Source organism: Nicotiana tabacum, unplaced genomic scaffold (genome assembly GCF_000715075.1).
Source record: "Nicotiana tabacum cultivar K326 unplaced genomic scaffold, ASM71507v2 Un00001, whole genome shotgun sequence".
In the NCBI taxonomy this organism is placed as follows: domain Eukaryota; kingdom Viridiplantae; phylum Streptophyta; class Magnoliopsida; order Solanales; family Solanaceae; genus Nicotiana; species Nicotiana tabacum.
This window is the reverse complement of record NW_027438239.1, coordinates 5,921,804-5,947,287: the sequence shown is the minus strand read 5'-3', so window position 1 is coordinate 5,947,287 and position 25,484 is coordinate 5,921,804.

Here is a 25,484-nt window from a genome sequence, read left to right as displayed (position 1 = left end):
GATATAAACACTTAAGGTTAAACACATGGATGTCATTAGTTAAAGCATATTGGTTTAAGTGTTTGGGTTGCTTTCTGACTGTGTTCCGAATGTTGATGGTCTCTGGGAAAGAATCATGACCGAGGTTCACGCTTCTAGGTATTTTGTGTATCCAGGTTCTACAAAGATGTATCACCACCTCAAGGAAATCTATTCGTGGAATGACATGAAAAGGAATGTGGCAGACTTTGTGGCAAGGTGTCCGAATTATCAGCAAGTGAAGGCCAAACATCAACGGCCTGGTGGGTTGGCACAGAACATAGAAATTCCAATGTGGAAGTAGGAAATAATTAATATGGACTTTGTGGTAGGGTTACAGAGCACTCCGCGCAAGTTTGACTCAATTTGGGTGATCGTGGATTGACTCATGAAATCAGCACACTTCTTGCCAGTTAAATCTACCGACAAAGCGGAACAGTATGCTTAGTTGTATATCAAGTAAATAGTCAGGCTACATGGCACTCCAGTTTCTATCATTTCCGATCGAGGGGCTCAGTTCATGGCCAAGTTTTGGAAGAGATTTCAGCAAGGTTAGGGTACTCAGGTAAATCTTAGTACAACCTTCCATCCATAGAGCGAAGAGCAAGCAGAGCGGACTATTCAGACGCTTGAGGACATGTTGCGGGCTTGTGTTCTTGACTTCAAGGGTAGCTGGATGATCATTTGCCACTCATAGAATTTGCTTATAACAACAGCTTTAATGTAAGTATTCAGATGGCACCATTTGAGGCATTGTATGGTAGGAGATGTAGATCTCCCATTGGGTGGTTCGAGATTGGGGTAGCAGAGTTGATAGGGCCAAACCTTGTACATCGGGCTATGGAAAAGGTTATGGTCATAAAGGAGCGGTTGAAGACTGCTCAGAGTCGTCAGAAATCCTATTCGGATGTTCATCGCAGAGACTTATAATTCAAAGAAGATAATTGGGTTTTTGTGAAGGTTTCCCCCATGAAGGGTATAATGCGGTTTGGAAAGAAAGGAAAATTGAGTCTGATGTATGTCGGGTCATACAAAATCATCCAGAGGATCGGTGAGGTGGCGTACAAGCTTGAGCTACCACCCGAGATGTCATTAGTGCACCCATTATTCCATGTATCTATGTTGAAGAAGGTAGTTACAGATCTGTCAGCTATTATGCCAGTTGAGACCATTGAGGTTAATGAAGAATTGTCATATGAAGAAATTCCGGTTGCCATTCTTGATAGGCTAGTCCGAAAGTTGAGAAACAAAGAAATTGCCTCCGTGAAAGTGTTATGGAGAAACCAGCAGGTTGAAGAGGCCACGTGGGAGGTCGAGGAAGAAATGAAAAAAAAGTATCCTTACATGTTTGAATAGCTATGTAATCCTTTCTTTTTACGAACTTGTCGCCTATGAATTTTGAATCACTTGTTCAATTAATGTAAAGGTGTTCCTTTTGATTATATGTTGCTTATGAGGCCACGGTTGGTACTGTTATGAGTTTGTTACATCATTGGGTTGTGCATATGTTTGTAAGATGTGTTTATAGGGCTCTCTGACATGTTGATAGGCCTAGTTACAAAGGAAACTCTGGCGAAATATTTGGAAATTTAGGTAGTTAGTTAAAATTGGGGTTGCTGGTGTAGGGTATGAAAAAACCTGAGTTGCATAAGGTGCTATTAGTAGACCCTGATCTTCATTCGAGAATGAATGATCTTAAGTGGGGGAGGATGTAAAGCCCCATAAAAGTTTTCCTAAAATCCCAAATTTCGTGATGCCAAAGTAGGCGTAGGGGTTAATAATAGGAGAAATTCTTCGTGACGAGCTTGCGAGACGTGGTTCGGACTTTTAGGATTGAACAGTGCGCTGGGAGTTAAAGGAAAATCTTGGGCAGAAGTACGCATTTCTGCGGCCCATTCTTCTGCCGCAGACTAGTTGCAGAGTGGGGCAGATTTCTGAAGCATTTTTGATGTCCAATTTCGCGACCATTATGCGACCGCGTAACCGTTTCGTGGGCCACACTTTGGTCACATAATCATCCTTAGACTTTTTCGGAGGGAGGTTCTGCGGTGCACTATGCGACCGCAGAACCGTTATGTGGTGCATTATGCGACCGCAGAATAGGTCTACGGGCCGCATTGTGACCGCAGACCAGGTCAGTTTCTTCCCAGTTCTGGCACCCATTTTTGCGGTCATTTCGCGGACCGCATAACCCGTTCTGGAGATTTATTTTTGGGGGTTTTAAACGCGACCCTATTCCATTAAAACACCTACCTTGGACCATTTTGATCATATTTTCTGATAATTTAGAGTGAGGGAGAGGGTCCTAGAGGGAGAAAGTGATATTCACCAAATTGCTCTTTAATTCTCACTTGAAACCTTGAAGATAATCAAGAGAGGCACCTAGGTCTTCTTCCTAAGAGGTAAATTCTATCACCCAAACTCTTAATTTCAAAATGTAACTAGAATGGGCCATTAGTAAGGTAATTCATGGGGATGGGGGTGCTTACTTTGCATGCATGTGTTCCTAAGGTATGTGGGGAGGTTGTGAGTTAAAGATAGAAAAGAATGGGGTGTGGTTTGGTGAAGTCTTTCATGAACGGGCCATGGAACGTTAATGCACACATAGTGTTTGATAGAATGCTCAAGTGAGCTAGTATTATGATCGTTTTCCTAATTTTTGGTTCAATTTTTCTATATTGCTAAAATAGATTGGAGTTGCTAATATTCCGGAACATCTTAGAGTTTTAAGAGGCTCAATTGAGGTATGTTGGCTAAACCCCCTTCTACTTAGAATCGAACCCCACGGTGTTCATGTAATTGGAGTAAGTCCTTGATCATTATAGAATTGGAGATTTCTAATGTATTTGTGTTGAAGGATGTAAGTTCAATATTTATTCTAAATGCCTCATCATGTTATCTTGTTATTTGAGGATGTGTTAAAAATTGCGTAATATGTGTTAGAAATGTTAAGACTTCATGTCAAGAACGACATAAAGGTTGTTATGCCAAATTGTATGAAAAGCCCCTATGTGCCTAAGACTCCCAAATTGTTCATATGTGAATCTAATGTCTTAAATGGGAAGCCTTATTGTTGTGGATAATAATGATGATATTTGAATATGGAAAAAGGGGACCGAAACTATGAAATACGGCCAAGTGCCAATAATGACTTCGTAATCGTAATCACTATTGCCCATGAATTGAAAGTATATGAAAGAAGTACGATGTGAGATGATTGACTGAAAAAGGTAATGTCTCAAATGAGATGGCCTAGCCGATCGGGCCAAGATCGGACTCCGTGTAAGAACACAATGGTATTGTGGATGAAATTGTGAAAATGGTTGATGTCTCAAATGAGATGGCCTAGCCGATCGGGCCGTGATCGGACGCCATGCCGCATACATGGTGGTGTTGTACTGGAAATCATAATGAAATTGTGGTAATGTATCAAATGAGACGACATAGCCAATCGGGTCGAGATTGGACTCCGTGTAAGAATACGGAGGCATTGTGAATTATGGAATATCGGTACTAAAGGTTACCCAACCTAATAATACGAAAATTGACTTGAAAATGTATATGATCCTTAACATTGTTGTTTCTATATTATTTGAACCCTTATTAAATTCTTGATTGTTCCTCTTGTATTATTATTCATTCTATTGAGTTGGACTTTAGCTTTACATACTAGTGATATTCGACGGTACTAATGTCCCTTTTGCCGGGGGCGCTGCATCTTTGAATGGATGCAGGTGGTTACATAGCAGACAGTGTTGATCATAGATAGTGTTGCATCCTCTTCTCAGCGGACTCGGTGAGCCCCATTTCATTCCGGGGTCATATATTGTAACTTCTGTTTATATTGTGGTGACTTTTGAGGTGTAGCCGGGGCCTTGTTTCCGGCACCATCTTTACTCCCTTTTGTATCTTTAGAGGATCTGTAGACACTATGTGGCTTGTATATGGGTGTTGGGAATGTTAAACAAGTATGTGTTGTGTTGATCACTTGTTCCACTCGGACTATAAGAATCTGTATATTTTGAGACTTAAAGGCAAAATAGCTAATGAAATGATTTAGGATTGTATGAATGAGCTTCCTATTGTATAATTAATAAAATCACGTCTTTTCTTGATCATGGGTGAATTGGGAAAAAAGTATCTAACATGCTTGCTAGGCCGGGTTCACTCGGTTAAGCGTGATAAGTTGGTATTTTACCCACTTATATCTTCTTAATACTTAGGCTTTTGTATGATTTTGTTGAGAAACAAAGGCATTTATTGAGGTTTATTGGCATATTTCAGGTATCAAGTGATTTAGAAGTGATGGTGAAGAAACCAAGTGAAAACGAGTCAAAAAGAAGCTAAAATGGACAAAAGAAATCTGCCCAGTGAATTACCCTTCGCTAACGTGAAGGGTTAGATGCGAACGCAAAGCAACAGGACATCAAGCCTTCACGAACGCGAGATGCTCTACGCGAACACGAAGAAGGAGGAAGCCAACCTTCGCGAACACAAAGGTATAATCGCGAATCCGATGAAGCAGGAGACAAAACCTCGTGAACGCGAAGGAGATATCACAAACACGAAAGAAGAAGAAATGAATCCTTCGCGAACACGAAGTATTGTTCGCGAATGCGAAGAAGAAACTGGGTGGTAAAACTGGGCAGTTCTGGAATTTCATGATTTTGACCCCAAACCATTTAATACACGACCTAGCTCATTTGTAGAGGAATCATATCATATCTTGGAATATCTTTGGATTATTTTCAGTCCATATACTAGAGAGAACAAGTCTTGGAAGCTAGGGTTCTTGCACACACACTTGGGTCTTGAAGATTTGAAGCTTTTGGTTGAGAATTTCTTACTCCTTTATGCTCATTTCTTCATTTCCTTGCTTTGTATTGTATATCTAAGTGTGTAGTATTTATTTCTAATACTTGAATCTTGTTTATGGAAATATTCATATTTAAAGTGTGGATTAAATATCTTGTTGTGCTTATGTATTGAACGATTTTTATTTATTATGAAGCGAGTTGTTGTTTCATTAATTATTCTTGTTCTTAAATGTTTCCAAAAGGATTAGCTAACCCTAGGACTCGCCCATTCACTTCGTATTAATTTTGGAAAAAGTTATTCGGGGTTGGGAAAGATTAATTAACAAGAACTTGAGGCATTAACCCTCACTTTATAGATTCTACCTAGGGATAGGAATGAACTACTTGTAGCCATATTCGGGTGTGGTTAATCTTTTAATTGTTTTAGGGATAATGTGGAGGCCATTCTTGAAAATGAGGAGAAGTAAAACTTGGCACTCGAGGACTTGAAACAAGGCTTGACTCAAAATGATGATGATATCCGCACCTTGGAAAATCAAATAAAAATATTGGTTGAGGCTCACTATGCCCACTAACTTGAGAGTGTGGAAATATATCAAGAAGGGTTCGACATCGAGGGAAAAAGTGATCTTTATTTTGAGGAATCTATTATTGAACTTCCGCCAACCGACTCCATGAGTGTTAATGATGCCAAGAAAAATATGGAATTATATTCAACATGTGTAATTGAAAATATGATTGAGATTGACTCTAGTCCGGGGGAAAAGGAGGATGTCAAAATCTGGGAAGAATTGCAATTTGGAGGTTTGATGTCCCATTCCAAGCACTTTTCAACATTGGACTTATGCGGTGATATGGGAATTGAACTACATAAGTCAATGAGGGATTGCGAGAGGACAGGCCAAAGCCATACATCTTACTACTTGAGGGAACAAGAAGGCAAAATGACATTCCTCACATGAAAGCCAAGAAGTACAAAATGATGAAATTAATGCTTGGCTTGAACATCTATTAACCACCCCCACCGCTCGTGGTCACAAGCTTGATTCCAAGCTAAGTTCCCAGTTCATATCGTCCAAGTGGCGAAAAAAGTGGTAAGGTTGATCTGCGTCGTGCCACGACGTTAAATGCGGCGCTTGGTGGGAGGCAACCCATCATTTTTAAACTTTTTAGTAGTTTTTGAAATTTTCTTTTTTAGAATAGCTTAGTATATTGTTTTTGACTAATCTGCCAAGTTTCACATTTTTTGGAGTTATTTTGAGCAGGTGGCATAGTCTGGGCAGTCCAAACCAGTAGCTGTTGGTAAATTGCAGAAACAGATCGTCGCGTTCGCGATATCTCCTTCGTGTTCGCGAAGGTTTGTCTCCCAGGTCTTCGCGTTCGCGACAGAACCTCGTGTTCGCGACCAGTGGCCTTTTCTAAAGCTTCGTGTTCGCATGGTTCCACTCGTGTTCACGACTGTTGGCCAGATTTACTCTTCGCATAGGTGACCACGCCCTCGCGAACGCGTAGGTCAGGTAAGGTTGAAAATTGTTTAAACACGGGAAACGAACAGTTTACCCTTTTTTTTCCTTTTTGGCTCAAGAACAACTGTCACTACTCCTTCTTAATAATCTTCAAGTCCATAATCTTCAAGCTTATTTACAAGGTATGTAATTTCATCTCTTGTCTCTTAACTCTTTCTTCTCTTTCTGGGTGTAAAACAATAGAAGAACAACCATGGTTGTTTGGTCCTTAGGGTTATTTTGAGAAGTAAATGTCAAATTCATGTGTGAAATTGGGTGTGCTTGCTGGGTGAGGTTGGTTGAGTGTGTGTGTGTGTGTGATTGTTAGTGTAAAATTTTGGGCAAGATGTGTGCTGAAGTTAATTGAAAAACGAGAAGGAAAAGAGGGCACACACACTGTTTGACGAAATGCCTGAACGAAAAATAGGCCTGAGCGAAGAAGATTACCTTTGTGAACGCGATGTTCTGCTCGCGAGTGCGAAGGTCTAAATCTAGGCAAAACTTTTTTTTTGCTCTTCGTGAACACGATTGTTCTCTCGAGAACGCGAAGAGCAATCACCGGCAGTCCTTAAATTGGCGAAAAATAGTAACTTTGCACAGCTTTGCCCGGGACCTTTTTCGCCCACTTCTTCGGCCTAAATACGTCCTAATACATTGTTTTAAGTGTCTATATGAGCTTTTAACATTGTTGGTCTATTTTGTAGGTACTTTGGGCATAAAATGGATCTGGTACATAATGAAATTGAGCAAGAACATGTCCTTGAAGCTGAACAAGAGGAACCCTTTGATCATGACCGGTTTCTATCTGCAGCATGTGAGCGAAAATATGATGAACTCTTGTCAAAGACTATCGTCCAGGAAAGAGGCATAAATATGGAAAAGGTTGAAGCTAAAATGCCGGGCTTCTACACAAGATTGGTAGAAAGCAGGTGGATTTGTTTTTCCAAGCAACCAAATGATGCCAATCATACAGTGGTTTTGGAATTTTATGCAAACACCTTGAGAACTGACTTCCAAGGTACCTTAGTTACTACAGTGCGGGGTGTGCAAGTCCATTTTAGCCCTAAGATAATCAACGGAATTTATGGCCTTCCCAATGTCGATAATGAGGTCTACAGAGACAGAGCTAAAGCAGGAGGAAACCAGTGGTTGGTGGACAAATTACATGATGGGGTGACCCCAAAGTGGATGACAGTGCACAAGGGAGTCGATTCTCATGATTTCACGGCCGAGGCAAAGATATGGCTCTCTATTATCTGTGCAAGAGTCTTGCCTTCTACAAATGACACTGATGTGACACCAGAGAGGGCACTGATAATTGCTGGTATCATAGATGGGCTACTTGTGAACGTGGGAGAGCACATTGTTAGAGAAATCGAGGAAGCCACCCATGGGAGGTCCAAGAACCTATTCTTCCCATCCTTGATCACTCGACTAGGCTATGATGCTGGGGTGTTAAAACGCCCAGATGATGTTGAGAAAGGTCCGGGAAAGCCAATGATCCATCCTTTACTAAAAAGGGGACCCAGTGACAAGCAGAAAAAGAGGAGAATTGATGTGGCATCCTCTTCATTTGGGCAGTTCTCTAAGGCCACCACCGATCCCGTTGGATCCTTTGCACCTGCACCAGGGTCATTTGACCCCATGGGACCACTCTAGTCCGGCCCTCACACTATGCGTCACTTATCCAGTCATATACACGGAGTAGATGCATACATTAGGCAGCTCATTGCTGGCTTTCCTACTGGCCCGCCTGGGGCTAGCACATCTATGGCACTACTTGTGTGCATTTGAATATCTTTGTGAGAGAGAGAGAGAGAGAGTTAATTCTTTCCATTTGGTATACCATGTATGTGTTGAATTGCAATTTATGAGTTGGGGATTCTCTCTTGAAGTGTGAGGGCACATGAGATTTGAGTTGTGAATTTAATTCAATTATCAATTGGGAGGAATGAGCGAGGGAAGATAATTGTGATAGAGAGGCAAATTTTGAAGCTTTAGTGTGATGACTTGGTTGCTACTTTGATTAATATAGTGTATGAGCACTTGAATTGAAATAAATTTTGTGAGTAGTTGGTGATTCATATGCTTTGGATTAATTGTTGGTACCAACCGAAGCCATTAGATTGTGCTTAAGTGAACCCTTTTGACTTGCAATGATGTTTGGTATGCCATTGAGATTGATTGGTAATTATATTGAAGGATGTTCTTAGTTGTTGAATTGCTTGAGGACAACAATAGTTCAAGTTTGGGGGTTTGATAAGTTGGTATTTTACCCAGTTATCTCTTCTTGATACTTAGGATTTTGTATGATTTTGTTGAGAAACTAAGGCATTTATTGAGGTTTATTGTCATATTTCAGGTATCAAGTGATTTAGAAGTGATGGTGAAGAAACCAAGTGAAAACGAGTCAAAAAGAAGCTAAAATGGACAAAGGAAATCTGCCCAGTGAATTACCCTTCGTGAACGCGAAGGGTTAGATGCGAACGCGAAGTAACAGGACAACAAGCTCTACGCGAACGCAAAGAAGGAGGAAGCCAACCTTCGCGAACGCGAAGGTATAATCGTGAACGCGATGAAGCAAGAGACAAACCTTCGCGAACGCGAAGGAGATATCGCGAACACAAAATAAGAAGGAATCAAACCTTCGGGAATGCGAAGTATTGTTCGCGAACGCGAAGAAGAAACTGGGTGGTAAAACTGGGCAGTTCTGGAATTTTATGATTTTGACCCCAAACCATTTAATACACGACCTAGCTCATTTGTAGAGAAATCATATCATATCTTGGAAGATCTTTGGCATATTTTCAGTCCATATACTATAGTGAACAAGTCTTGGAAGCTAGGGTTCTTGCACACACACTTGGGTCTTGAAGATTTGAAGCTTTTGGTTGAGAATTTCTTACTCCTTTATGCTCATTTCTTTATTTCCTTGCTTTGTATTGTACATCTAAGTGTGTAGTATTTATTTCCAACACTTGAATCTTGTTTATGGAAATATTCATATTTAAAGTGTGGATTGAATACCTTGTTGTGCTTATGTATTGAACGATTTTTATTTATTATGAAGTGAGTTGTTCTTTCTTTAATTATTCTTGTTCTTAAATGTTTCCAAATGGATTAGCTAACCCTAGGACTCGCCCATTCACTTCGGATTAATTTTGGAAAAAGTAATTCGGGGTTGGAAAAGATTAATTAACAAGAACTTGAGGTGTTAACCCTCACTTTATAGATTCTACCTAGGGATAGGAATGAACTACTTGTAGCCATATTCGGGTGTGCTTAATCTCTTAATTTTTTTAGGGATAATTCAATTAGGAAGTCTTGTTATTCTTCGAGAGAAGCTAATATAGAATTATTATCTGAGGCTAATAAATAATAAACTCGTTCATATTTATAAAATTGTGAAATATATTGGATCGTTACTTAAGTGTAAATCCCGATGCACCCATGCTTGTAGCCATTGATAATTTTACTTGCTTTCTAGGTTAGTTTACGTTTTCGCATTTAGCTATAATATTTTCCCAACTACCATTCTAAGTGTTTGGCATTGCATAATAAATGATAATTCTCTTACATTCCTAATCGCCTATATATTGTTCTCTGTGGGATTCGACCCCGACTCATAGTTGGGTAAATTATATTGCATGCGACCATGCCCATTTACTTTTTAGTAGTGGATTTGGACGTCATCAGAGTGTCGGTCGCGCTTCCCGAGGTTGTAGCGTGACACCAATCCTTCTTCTTGAGCCTTTTAGCGGGCTTTCGGATAGTTCGGTACCGGCTATCGGTAAAGGAAGCATATGCCTCTAACTCAGTTTATTCCTTATATGGTAATTGTAGGAACGTCGGTACCTCTTTTTTTGTTCAACCAAGGAAGGCTCGTGCCCGGGTTCACTCGTGAAAGGAAGGTTCTAGCGGTAAAGTAAAGAAAATCCTCCCTTCTTTCTTCCCTAGGGTACGCCCCCTATCGACTTTCATTCAAAAAAGAAATTATCTGCACTGGCTTCAGTTAGCCGTGAAGTACGTTGATACCCTGGTTGTCTATAAATCGTCACAATAAAGTGTGATAACTTTAAATTCTCTCTGTACTTTATTTCAAATAAGCGCCTTGAAGTAGCTAATCCATCCAGCAAGCCATAAAAGAAAGGGAAAAATTAGTAAAGGTGCCCTGCGCGAAACTAACTCTTCTAAAATCTGAAATGGGGTAGGAGAAAGGAAGGAAGGACTAGCTATTCAATTGATTTACTTTTTATTACCCCGTATGCTCTCTTGTTCATATATTGGTTTTTAGATTTGATTCCCTATATGATCTAGTATAGAGAAAGGTGTACATATTTTCTCTATAATAGTAAGAGAGATTGAACTTGCAAGCGCTAACCTAACAGAAAAAAACCTCCTCTAGGGAAATTGCCCGATGCGTGTAATAGAGAATAGGCATGCTTGGCTTACTTGAATCTACATTGGGGATGGGATTGCCTACCTGTCTAGTTAGCTCGAATGAAATCGTAAGGCAAACCCAAGGGCTAGTAGTAAAGCACTGGGATCGTAGACCACTAAGGAGAGAGGTCGAACTTCCTACTCAGCATAGGACTTAGCTATGAAGAGACTTTCTTCTTCTCCCCCTGTCCATCTAGGAGAAGCCTTGTCTTTTCCTTTGTACTATTTGTAGTTGATAAAGAATAAACTCTGGAAGCGGATAGGCCGATGGTAGAAAAGGCTAGCTGTCACGACCCAAAATCCAACTAGTCGTAATGGCACCTAACTCAACCCGCTAGGTAAGCCAGTTATCAACTATCCAATTCCAATAAAATTTAACAAGACAATTACGTAAAAGAAAATATCTAAATCTTATCACAAATCATTAGCTTCTAAGATTAGAATATACAAAGCTAGTATGAAATAAATACAACATCTGTTCGAAATGTACATAAACAGATCTTTATAAATCTAAGGCTACCATGAACAAGAGGCAGCTACAACCGGAACGCGGGTACATCTTCAAATCCAGCTCCTGTCAGTCTTAGCAATGTCAGCAGCCAACATTTGCACGCAAGGTACAGAAGTGTAGTATGAGTACGACTGACCCCATGTACTGAATAAGTAACAAACCTAACCTTAGGTTGAAAGTAGTGACGAGCTGAAACAAAGGTCGGGTCCAACACCAATAGCCAATAACAGTCCATAACAACGTAAAGCAAGTAATAAAAGCAGTAACTCAGAGATAAAATACTCATCTTAATCATGATTTCTAAAAATAGTTATGCCTTTCAAGCATATCAGTGAAAACCCAAATCGTTTACCGAAGTTGCCAAAAATATGAGTAAGTTTGAAATCAGTAATTTCCCCAAAATTCCTTTCAACAATAAATAAGATGTTTCATTTTCTTTCCAGATAGCCGGTGTAAAATGCATCACTATGCCCATATGCCAATATGTGTGAGAATTCATGAATGACGTGATACTGTACAGTATGAGAAAGATACATCTCTATGCATGTATGTCATGTGTGCATGTCAATGCAATGTATCTCAGAGTCGAACTCATGTACTTACACTCTCAGAGTAATCAATCTCACTGTCTCACACTTTCAACTCATCATGCTCAATCACTCAGTACTGTATATGGCCAATCCGGCCTAGGGAAAATCCATCCTGGAATATATATACACCAATTGACCATTAGTCACTTAGTACTGAGTAGGGCCAATCCAGCTTGTGAGGAAGATCCATCCCCAGGTATAAATGCTTCGGACAAGATCCATGTCCAGGGAAGATCCATCCCTCAATATAAATCAATTGCGCTCACTGGGGTGTGTGCAGACTCCGGAGAGGCTCCTTCAGCCCAAGCGCTAAAATCCGCACGGACAACTCACGTGCTGCATGGACAACTCACGTGCTATAGTATCAATATCTCAAAATCAGGCCCTCGGCCTCACTCAATCATCAACCTCTCCAATCTCTCGGTCTCACAATGACATGAACTAGCCCACAATAATGATATGATGTATCAATAAATAACAACAGAGACTAAGATATGATATGGAATGAATGAATATGTCTGAGTATGACATTGCAATGTAAGAAAATAACTCAATAGCAGTAATGACCTTAGTGGGTCCCAACAGAATAAGCATGTAGCCTAGACATGGTTTCTAATACGAATCACAGCTCGATAACACTAGTACGTAGAGATTTCATGATTTCAGATAAATTCAGGTAACTACACAGTACCGCAGAAATAACGGAGTCACAGTTCACACTGTGCACGCCCACACGCCCGTCACCTAGCATGGCGTCACCTCAACACCAAACACATAACAAATATAGTCAAGGTTCATACCCTCATCTCCAAGATTACAAGAGTTACTTACCTCGAACAAGACGAATCCAATGCCGGGTAAGCTAAACAATACTCCGTAAATTCCAATCCGCGTGTATCAACCACCGAACGCCTTCATATCTCCTAAATACCACACCAAATGATATGAAACTAGCCAACAACGTGCAAATTAATCAAAATATACTCCAATGCTTGCAATTTAACAATTTATAAAAATTTCTAACTCCGCTCGAAAAATTGACAGTGGGGCCCACATCTCGGAATCCGACGAAACTCACATAATCCGACAACCCATCCAATTACAAGTCCAACCATACTAATTTCACTCAAATCCGACTCTGAATCGGTATTCAAAACTCGAAAATTCATTTTATGAAATTATAGAAATTTCCTGCGATTTCTCTTGAAGATTCGATAATCATACACCAAAAATGAATATTAATTGATGAAATATAATCACAAGGGAGTCAAGAACACTTACGCCAAGTTTTGTGGAAAAATTCCTCTCCAAAGTCGCCCAAACCGAGCTCCAAAATCCGAAAATGGATAAAATGTTGAACCCTCGAATATAAGGCATTCTGCCCGGCGTTTCCGCATTTGCGGACACTAGGTCGCATCTGCGACCATCACTTCTATGTAACAAGCTCGCATCTGCAAGACAGCCTTGGCCAGTAGTGATCGCTTTTGCGATGTCCAAGACCGCTTCTGCGGTTGCGCTTCTGCGCAGGTTCCTTTGCATCTGCGGTTCCTTCTGCTTTTGCGATCGCGCTTCTGCGCGCAAAATTCTACATCTGCGGCTCCTGCCCAACAGTGCCCAGTCCATTTTTGTGAAGGGCTGCTCACTTCTGCGGGCCACAACTGCGGTTCCTTATGCACCGGTGCGAAGACACCAGCAACAAAAACATTCCAGCATTTCCTTAAGTCCGAATTTGATCCGTTAATCATCCGAAACTCACCCTGGGCCCCCGGTACCTCAACTAAATATACCAACAAGTCCTAAAACATTATACGAACTTAGTCAAGGCCTTAAATCATATCAAACAATGCTAAAACCACGAATCATACCCTAATTCAAGCTTAATGAAACTAAAAATTTTCAACTTCTACATTCGATGCCGAAACCTATCAAATCAAGTCCGATTGACCTCAAATTTTGCACACAAGTCATAAATGACATAATGGACTTATTCAAATTTCCAGAATTGGATTCTAACCCCGATATCAAAAACGCAACTCCCCTGTCAAACTTCCAAACTTAAATCTTCTATTTTAGCCAATTCAAGCCTAATTTAACTACGAACTTCCAAATAATTTTCTGGACACGTTCCTAAGTCCAAAATCATCATGCGGGGCTATTGGAATCATCAAAACTCTATTCTGAGGTTGTTTAAACATAGTAAACATCCGGTCAACTATTTCAACTTAAGCTTTCATCTTGGAGACTAAGTGTCTCAATTCATTTCAAAACCTCACCGGACCCGAACTAATTATCCCGGCAAGTCATACAACAATTGTAAAGCATAAATTGAGAAGTAAATGGGGGAATGGGTCTGTAATGCTCAAAACGATCAGTCGGGTCATTATATTCCCCCCAATTAAACATACGTTCGTCCTCTAACGTGCCAAGATTTGTTATCAAGCCATCAAATCACTATCCATCTTACCATGCACGTACCCGGGGGTGATCCCACGCCACCATATTCCATATAGGCCTGACAATATAACATAATTGAAGATCATTACTTCAACTTTAGTCCATAAAATTTAGAACCCAAATTTCTAACATCCAGAATTCTTTTCAAGAAACGAATCTCACATTTACACACTGTATGAGTATGAACAAGTTGTATCAAGCCATAACCATAACCTTAACCCCAGATATAATCACATAACGTACTACACAACTCGCATGCTCGCAGCACCATTCCCGATCACAGTAACTACTCCAAACTAACCTTGTACTAGTATTATACCCCATATCAGATCAACAAGTCATGGAGCTCTCTCGCCCCAACCAGAACCGTAATCGCTTTCTAAGACGACTTTCAATGTCATCCTCCCAAATATACTGTAATCAAACCTAATAGTATCTATTCTAGGTCCAATGACCATGTATTATTAAATACAACTATTCCACAGACATGCCATACCAATATAACTCAAGCCACAACTGCGCAATCCGTGTATCCAAAAATGGTAAATGTCTCAGAGAAGATAACTGTATTGTACATTCAACCAGCACCACCACAACTGCAATGCTATAAGTAGGGGTGTCAATGGTTCGGTTCGGCCGGTTATTTTATAAGATTTATACCATACCAATTTTTCGGTTATTCTATTATGTATAACCAAAATTAGACTTTTCGAAAACGTCCCAATCATGTCGGTTTCTCTTCGGTATCGGTACCGTTTGGTTAATTTTCTTTATTTTTTTAAATATCATGTAAAATTCACCAGTAAAAGTATAATGCAATAACATACGTTCTTTTATAGGACTTAGCAAAATTCTCTAGATATTTTTACTATTTAAAGGGTGATGAATTAACAAAATAAAAGATGGCTAGAGTATATATCCATCAACTAATCTAAAATAACGCAAAAGAAACCAAGCAAAGACAAAGAAAATATAAATCACACGAGTGGAAATATATTAACCAAGTTGGGACTCAAGAATAAAGTCTATAGAAGATTAAATATTCAAAAATATAAATCTAAATTATATGAAAGGAAACATATTCAATACATTGTAGTTTGCTACTCATAATCTCTAGAATACTTTGAAATAACTTAGTTTAAATAGTAATAGCATAATAGGTTTTAGGGATTACTATTTTGAGTTTAATTACTTGTTGGCTTGTAATAGTTTTCATAAATTCAAGGCCCAAAGAAAAATTTAATGCATTATTATTTTTAAACTCACTAAATAAATATATTTTCCACATGTAAAATTTATTCGGTATGGTTCGGTATTTTTTTTGATTTATTTTAATAAAATAATAAACCTACCCTAATTATCAGTGCGATTATAGATTTATATAAAAACTTGCGGTTTCTTAAAAAGAAGCCTAAAAATCGGTTCGGTGCGGTACAGTTCGGTCGGTTTAGTCGATTTTCGAAATTCATTTACACCACTAGCTATAAGATCATCATATATAGTAGAACCAAGACACACGAATTTAACAACGGTAACCAGCTCTTCTAGAGCTCACATTAACATCAACCGCACAACATGGTCACAAGCCTCCAGTCCCAGCATATCATACAGGAGCAATTAAACAAGTACACATGTATATGATAATGAAATAAGATTCTCATGCTCCTCGACTTGTATAAATAACACGCCATAGTGTAGGCATGTGCAAAGTCTACTATCACAACTCAAATCGGCAAGTTAACGCATAAATAATAACTACCAAGTTTTCTCAGGGAATTAGCCTCTTCATAACCGCAAGTATAGCCCAGATAGTTCTCCATAAAGGTACGAATACGAGAAATGTTATAACTTTATACTTAACAATCAACTCTAGGCATATCATAGCCTAAGCATTCTTCCGAGTATGAATACTTGCCCCGATGCCCGGTCAGTTAGAATCCTTCCTCTTGCTTCCTTCCAGGAGAAAATCACAATACACAACACGTTCCCCACACCGGTATAAAATATCCGGTTCAAACCATGGTAGAAATCATCAAGAACACTTTGAAATCCATTTGCACATAACCAAGCTATCAGAACTGAAATCCTCAAACTTGACTAAGCCACGCCGATCACCAAACCCAAGAATATTGCCACCAAAACATCTGTAGAGCCTCACCATATCATAATCACCCAAAAGAACCGAGCATACCATTACCATACCGGTCTAGCCTATTACCCAGTTGTCCTATTTTCTCCGAGTTTCTTCTGAATTACCCTCAAGTTGGCACTTCTCCTTGTCAGAACACTACGACCCTTACCCAAAGCTCACTATAATACACCCTAACATAAAACCACACTTCCCTAAGGCCCATAAGTTGTTGTATACTTCTTAAGCATCCCGTAAATACCACAACCGAGACATCCACTCTGAAAGACCTTATGTGAATTTAAAATTGTTCCTATTCCCTTTCTTATACTGAAATGTAGAATCCATAGTCATACAAAATTACAGCAAGTAAATAACTGATTCTAGCAATATATGAATCAGAAAAATTTTCATTTGCCACTTATACATTTTTGAATCCATTAGCACCTTCTCGAGAGTCACCCATTTTGTTCAAATCTAAATTGCACCACCCCAAACGGGCCGAAAGACACATGCTCCAATAGCATAACACCCAAAGAAGTAACCCTTCCTTACTACCACAGATCAAATTTATACTCAGTGCGCACTTCATCCTTCAGAAATAATAGGTTTCTCGTCCCATGATTTTCATATACTCCTAAAGTGCCATATAACCCATATCCAGTCATTTCATTACTCGAGTCCTCCTCGATCTCAACCTCGGTAAGTCGTAACTGATCCATAAGTATGCCTCAGGCCAAAACCAATACAACATATAACTGTGCAATCAAATCGTAGGTAGAAAACTCCCCCACTTGGCTCAAAGTCATAGATCGTGACATTAAAAAACTCGCAATACCCATACCATATTACTGCCATGATACTGCAGCAAGATTTGACTAAATTCTTCACAAGCTCATGCAACGCAACCCGTATAGTACCTCAATTTATCTGCTAAGCTCGCCTTTATTTCTCTAGACAGTCAAGTCAACTTTCTCAACCAGATTCAAATTCAAATCTAAATACATACACCCTGCTAGTAGAAAAGAAACTCCTCACTCAACATTATAAGGAACACACTTACGTAGATTACTACACAACAGATAACCCACCTACGAAGCCTCAAATTGACATCTTGCTGTCACGACCCAAAATCTCACATGTCGTGATAGCGCTTATCTCAATACTAGGCAAGCCGACACTCTCAATAAACTCCCATATCATTTGAGTTTGAAAGCATAATATCTAAATTTAGCGGAAGAAAACTCACAAATACATATATAAACACTCCCAAAACCTGGTGTCACTGAGTACATGAGCATCTAATATAAATACAAGTCTGGAATAATACAGTCTATAATAGTCTGAGACCAAATATAGTAAACAAGGAGATGGAGAAGGAGATACAAGGTCTACGGAACACGGCAGCTACCTTAAAATCTCCTGAAAATCAACTACGCTAAATGATCAACACCCGTTATGTCCGGGAACACCTGGATCGGCACACAAAGTGCAGGGTATAGTATGAGTACAACCAACTCAGCAAGTAATAATAATAACTAAGGAACTGAAGATAATAATGGGCTACATAGTTATAGTTCACTTTCAGTAATTCCAGCAAAGAATAGACATGTTTTCAAATCCAGCAGTTTAAGTCAATTCAATTTTCATACAGTTCAATTTCATGTAATCCAGATATATAATCTTTCAGAGATTTCACAATAATGACAGATAGCAATCAAGTGCAATAACATATGCAAAGCAAGTATAGCCTCTCAGGCAACAGTCACTCAACTCATCACTCGGATCCCTGCCCTCAGCACTCACACTCAATAGGTACCCGAGCTCACTGGGGTGTACAGACTCCGGAGGGGCTCCTACAGCCCAAGCGCCATAATCCGCACGGATAACTCACGTGCCATATATCCTTACCTCACCGATAGGCCCTCGACCTTACTCTGTCCTCAACCTCTCTAGTCTCTCGGGCTCTCGGAAATCACAAAGATCAGCCTAAACAAATATAACATAGTAAATCAACAAATATCAAGAAAGACTAAGGTATAATGCACAAGTAAAATCATGTCTGAGTACAAGACAGCAATTAGCAAATAATTCAACAAGTACGCGACCTCTGTGGGTCCCGAAAGTACTATCACATAGCCTAAGCATGATTTTTAACATGATTTACAGACAAATTTCTTCAACAGAAAGAGAGCTTATAACTAACAACAAGTTATTCAACTTTACAGTTTCATGGGACGGACCAAACCACAATCCCTTTGGTGCACCCCCACACGCCTGTCACCTAGCATGTGCGTCACCTCCAAAATAATCACATGTCACAAAAATCTAGGGTTTCATACCCTCAAGTCCAAATTTAAAACTATTACTTACCTCAAAACATGAAATTCTTTACTCTGTTATGCCTTTGCCTTGCAAATCAGCCTCCGAATGCCTCGAATCTAGTCACAAATAATTCTTTTCAGTCAATAAAATTTATTGGAATTAATTCCATAAGAAAATACTAATTTTCCATAAAAATCTAAAATTTAGCTCAAAAACATCGCCCGTGGGTCCCACGTCTCGGAACGCGACAAAAGTTACAAAATCTGAAAGCCCATTCAACCACGAGTCTAACCATACCAATTTTATCAAAATCCGACCCCAACTCAACTCTCAAATCTACAAATCTTATTTCCAAATTTCTAAGTTCCAATCTCCGATTTACACCTCAAAATCATGTAATCTAGTCGGATTATTCGATGATAACACAATATTATGGAGTAGAAATGATTACAAGGGACTTACCTCAAGGTTTTCTTGAAAATCTATCAAAAATCGCCTCTCCTCAAGCTCCAATTTGTCAAAAATGTCGAATGGGACAAAGTCACTATTTTTATAATTCTACCGAGTCAGCCTCGGTTCTGCCTCGATCTTGGCCTTCGATCGAGGTCCTTGATCTTGGCCTTCGATCGAGGTCCTCGATCCTGGGCTTTGATTCTGACCCTCGATCCTGGCCCTCGATCATGTCCCTTGACCCTAGCCTTCAATCATCTTTTCGACCCTGCCTTCGATCGTGGCCCTCGACCTGGGCTCGATCGTGGCTTCGACAATGATCCTCGACCCTGCCTTCGATCGTGGCCCTCGACCCTGGCCTTCCATCGTGGACCTCGACCCTGGATCGATTTATTTGTGCTCGATTCTGGGCTCGATTTTCTGGGCTCGATTCTAGCAGAAGAAATTTCCAACATAAGGAAATTGTAGCAGCTGTTGTAGTTCAATTATTTATCCGTTAACCATCTGAAACTCACCTGAGGCCCTCGGGACCTCAACCAAATATACAAACAAGTCCTAACACATCATAAGAACTTAGTCGAATCCTCAAATCACCTCAAACAACGCTAAAACCATGAATTACACCCCAATTCAAGCCTATTGAACTTTAAAACATTCCATTTCTACAAACAATGCTGAAACCTGTCAAATCATGTCCGAATTACCTCAAATTTTGTACACAAGTCATAAATGACATAACAGACCTATTAAAATTTTCAGAATCGGATTTCGACCCCGATATCAAAAAGTCAAACCCCTGGTCAAACTTTCCAAATATTAAACTTTCGGCATTTCAAACCTTATTCCTCTACGGACCTCCAAATAATATTTCAGACACGCTCCTAAGTCCAAAATCATCATACGGAGCTAGTGGAATCATAAAAATTCAAATCTGAGGTCGTTTACACATAGGTCCATATCCAGTCCACTTTTCTAACTTAAATTTCCAGTTATGAAGCTAAGTGTGTTAATTCACTCAGACTCCCTGCCGGACCCGAACCAATTAACCCGGAAAGTCATAAAACAATTATAGAGCATAAATTGATAGGTAAATGGGGGGGAAGGGATTATAATACTCAAAACGACCAGCCATGTCGTTACATTCTCCCCCTCTAAACAAATGTTCGTCCTCGAACGGGTTTAGAACAATATCTAGAGTCTCAAATAAGTGTAGATATTTGCTCTACATCTCCTGCTCAATCTCCCAAGTAGCTTCTCCGATTGGCTGGCCTCTCCACTGCACCTTCACTGATATTATGTTCTGTGACTTCAGCTTTCAAACCTGCTGGTCTAGAATAGCCACCGACTCCACATCATAAGTCAAATTACTGCCCAGTTGTACCGTACTGAAATTCAGAATATGAGATGGATCCCCGACATACTTTCGGAGCATGGATACATGGAACACTGGATGAACACCTGATAGACTAGGTGGCAAAGCAAGTTCATAAGCCACCTCCCCAATTTTCTTACGTATCTCAAAAGGCCCAATATACCAAGGGCTCAACTTGCCCTTCTTCTCGAACCTCAACACACCCTTCACGGGTGATATCTTGAGCAGAACCTTCTCCCCAACCATGTGAACAACATCACGAACCTTCCTGTCGGCATAACTCTTCTGTCTAGACTGTGCCGTGCGAAGCCGTTCCTGAATTACTTTAACCTTCTCTAAAGCATCCTGAACCAAGTCAGTACCCAATAGTCTAACCTCACCAGGCTCAAACCAACCTACCGGAGACCGACACCGTCTCCCATATAAAGCTTCATATAGGAAGCCATCTGAATGCTTGACTGGTAGCTATTATTGAAAGCAAACTCTGTGAGTAGCAGGAATTGATCCCAACAACCCCCAAAATCAATGACACAAGCGCGTAGCATATCCTCCAATATCTGAATAGTATGTTCGGACTGCCCGTCCGTCTGAGGGTGAAATGTTGTACTCAGCTGAACCTGTGTGCCCAATTCTCGCTACACTGCCCTCCAAAGTTGTGAGGTAAACTGTGTACCCTGATCTGAAATAACGGACACCAGCACACCGTGTAGGCGAACAATCTCGCGAATATAAATCCCAGCCAACCGCTCCGAAGAATAATTAGTACCAACTGGAATAAAATGTGCAGACTTGGTTAGCCGATCTACAATCATCCAAATAGCATCAAACTTTCTCAAGGTCCGTGGGAGCCCAACTAAGAAATCCATGGCAATACGCTCCCACTTCCACTCCGGAATTTCAAGTCTCTGAAGCAATCCTCCTGTCCTCTGATGTACATACTTTACCTGTTGACAATTTAAACACTGAGATACAAACCCAACTATATCTTTCTTCATTCGCCTCCACCAATAGTGTTGCCTCAAATCCTGATACATCTTCGCGGTGCCTAGATGAATAGAATACCGCAAACTGTGAGCTTCCTGGAGAATAAGCTCACGCAAACCACCTACATTAGGCACACATAGCCTGCCCTGCATCCGTAATACCTCGTCATCTCCAATAGTGAGTTCCTTGGCATCACTGTGCTGAACTGTGTCCTTAAGGATAAGCAGATATGGATCATCATACTGCCGCTCTCTGATGTAATCATATAAAGAAGACCGAGAAACCACATAAGCCAAAACCCGATTCGGCTAGAAAACATCCAATCTAACAAACTGATTAGCTAAGGCCTGAACATCCAAGGCTAAAGGCCTCTCTGCTACCGGTAAGTATGCTAAGCTTCCCAAACTCCCTGCCTTACGACTCAAGGCATCGGCCACCACATTGGCCTTTCCGGGATGATAGAGAACGGTGATATCATAATCCTTAAGCAACTCCAACCACCTTCGCTGCCGCAAGTTAATATCCTTCTGTTTAAACAAATGTTGTAGACTCTGATGATCGGTATATACCTCACACTGGACACCGTATAAGTAACGCCGCCAAATTTTCAAGGCATGAACAATAGCTGCTAACTCAAGATTGTGGACTGGATAATTCTTCTCATGTGACTTTAACTGTCTAGACACATAGGCAATCACCCTACCATCTTGCATCAGCACTGCGCCGAGACCAATACGCGATGCGTCACAATACACAGTATAAGACTCTAAACCTGTAGGCAACACCAATACTGGAGTTGTAGTCAAAGATGCATTGAGCCTCTGAAAGCTCTCTTCACATTCATTCGACCACCTCAACGGAGCACCTTTCTGGGTTAATTTGGTCATAAGCGATGCAATAGATGAGAAACCTTCCACGAAATGACGATAATAACTGGCCAAGCCGAGAAAACTACGAATCTCAATTACTGAGGATGGTCTGGGCCAATTCTGAACTGCCTCTATTTTCTTCGGATCCACCTTAATTCCTTTACTGGACACTATATGTCCCAAGAATACCACCGAACTAATCCAGAACTCACACTTAGAGAATTTGGCATAAAGTTTCTCCTCTCTCAGCCTCTGTAATACAATATCCAAGTATTGTGCATGCTTCTCCTAGCTATGTGAGTACACCAGAATATCATCAATAAATACCACTATAAATAAATCAAGATATGGCTGGAATACACTATTCATCAAATGCATAAATGTTGCTGGGGCATTGGTTAGTCCAAAAGACATCACAAGAAATTCACAGTGGCCATAACGAGTTCTGAATGTCGTCTTTAGAATATCCGAATCCCGAATTTTCAACTGGTGATACCCTGATCTCAAATCAATTTTGGAGAACACCCTCGCTCCCTAAAGCTGATCAAATAAGTCATCAATACGCGACAATGGATATTTATTCTTGAATGTAACTTTGTTCAACTTCCTATAATCAATGCACATCCGCATAGTACCATCTTTCTTTTCCACAAACAAAATTGGTGCACCCCCAAGGTGACACACTAGGCCTAATAAATCTTTTTTCAAGGAGTTCCTGAAGTTTCTCTTTCAATTCTTTTAACTTGGCTGGTGTCATACGATACAGAGGAATAGAAATAGGTTGAGTGCCCTGCACCAAGTCAATACCGAAATCAATATCCCTATTGGGTGGCATACCTGGTAGGTCTGCAGGAAATACATTCGAAAAGTCTTGCACGACCGGTACTGAACCAATAATAGGAGTATCTGCATCAACATCTCTCATAAAGGCCAAATGTGACAGATACCCCTTTCCAACCATACATTGGGCCTTCAAATAAGAAATTACCCTGCTAGGATCAAAATCTAGAGAACCTCTCCATTCAACCTTTGGCAACCTCGGCATCATCAACGTCACGATTTTTGCGTGACAGTCCAGAATAGCATGACATGGAGACAATCAATCCATACCAAGGATTACATCGAAATCAACAATACCGAGTAATAAGAGATCGACTCTAGTCTCTAGTTCCCTAATAATTACCACACATGACCGATACACACGGTCCACAGTAATAATATCGCCCACCGGTATAGATACACAAATAGGTGAAACTAAGGATTCACAGAGCATATCCAGATAATGAGAAAAATACGATGATACATAGGAATAAGTGGAACCAGGGTCAAATAATATAGAAGCCTCCCTGTGGCACACTGAAACAATACATGTGATCACTGCGTCTGAGGAAACAGCATCTTGCCTTGCAGGAAAAGCATAGAATCGAGCTTGCCCGCCACCTAATTGGCCTCCCCCTCTTGGGCGACCCCTAGCTGCCTGACCGCCAACCCGAGTTGGTTGGGCGGGTGGTGTAACTGCTGGTGCTGGTGTTGTTGGTCGAGAACTCTGTTGTGGAGCCCCACTCAACAGCCTAGGACAATCTCTCTTAATATGACCCAATTCTCTGCACTTGAAACAACCCCTTCTCTGACAGAACTGATGCTCCTGATAGCCCGAAGAATTACCTGTAGAAACCTGAGCAGACGAGGCATGATGAAAACTCTGCGCTGGTAGTGCACTGAATGAAGACTATCCTGAGTGAGCACTGTAAGAACCGTGGCTAGTTGATGCACCACGATGAGCTAGATGACCCACCCGAGCGTGTCTGTAAGAACGGCCCCTACCGCGATAAAACTGACCCCCTGAAAGAATACTGCTGAAATCACCAGAACCACGGGCCTCTTAGCCTCCCTCTCAACCTGCTCCTGGCTTCGAACCATCTCAATCTGATGAGCAATGTCAACAACCTCGTCGAAAGTAGCACCAAAAATTCTCTCTCTAGTTATGAGTAATCGCAGCTGAAAAGTGAGGCCATCTATAATTCTCCTGATCATTTCCCTGTCTGTGGGAATCAACCAGATAGCATGATGGGCCAATTCTGAAAATATCATCTCATATCTATCATGGACATATCGCTCTGACGAAGCTGCTCGAACTGCCTGCCCAGCTCCTCTCTGCGGGACTGTGGCACGAACTTCTCTAGGAATAGATTGGAGAACTGCTGCCAGGTAAGGGGTGATGCACCGACTGGCCTACACTTCTCGTAATCCTCCCACCATCTGAAGGCATCCACAGAAAACTGAAAAGTAGTGAATGAGACTCCATCGGTCTCTAGAATACCTGTTGTCTGAAGCATCCGTTGACACTTATCCAGAAAACCCTAAACATCCTCAGACTCAGCACCGCTAAATGGTGGAGGTCAAAACCTCTCAAATCTCTCAAGTCTCCTCTGCTCATCATCTACCATAACAGGAATTAATGGGTCCTGAGCAGCTGCAACCGGCTGGGCTGGTAGTGCCCCTGGTATCTGAAGTCCCTATACTAGCTAGTCTAGAGTATGGACAATAGGGGTATGAGTACCTCCCCCGGCCTGAGAAGTGGCTGGTGCGGCCTGAGCCAAAACCACCTGAGCAAAACCAGTGCAGGCAGCCAATATCTGGGCCAAAGTCTCCTGAAGACCTGGAATCTCAATGGGCACAGTTGTTGCCTGAGCTGATCCGGTTGGCTCAGCTATATTCGGAATCTGCTCCTGAGCTGGAGAAACTGGTGGTACTACAGGTGCTGGTCCAACTATAGTACGAGCTACACCTCGCCCTCTACCTCGACCCCGGCCTCTACCACGGCCCCGGCCTATCGTAGTCCTAACCGGTAGCACTGGTGGCACTGGTGGCTAATCGTCCGATTCGGTAGTACGTGTTCTCACCATCTGTGAGAGAATAGAATAACAGAATATTAGTTTCCGGAATCAAAAATTTTGCACGACAGAATATAAGAAAGTAAAATTTTCCTAAGGGTTTTGCAGCCTCTCGAAGATAAGTATA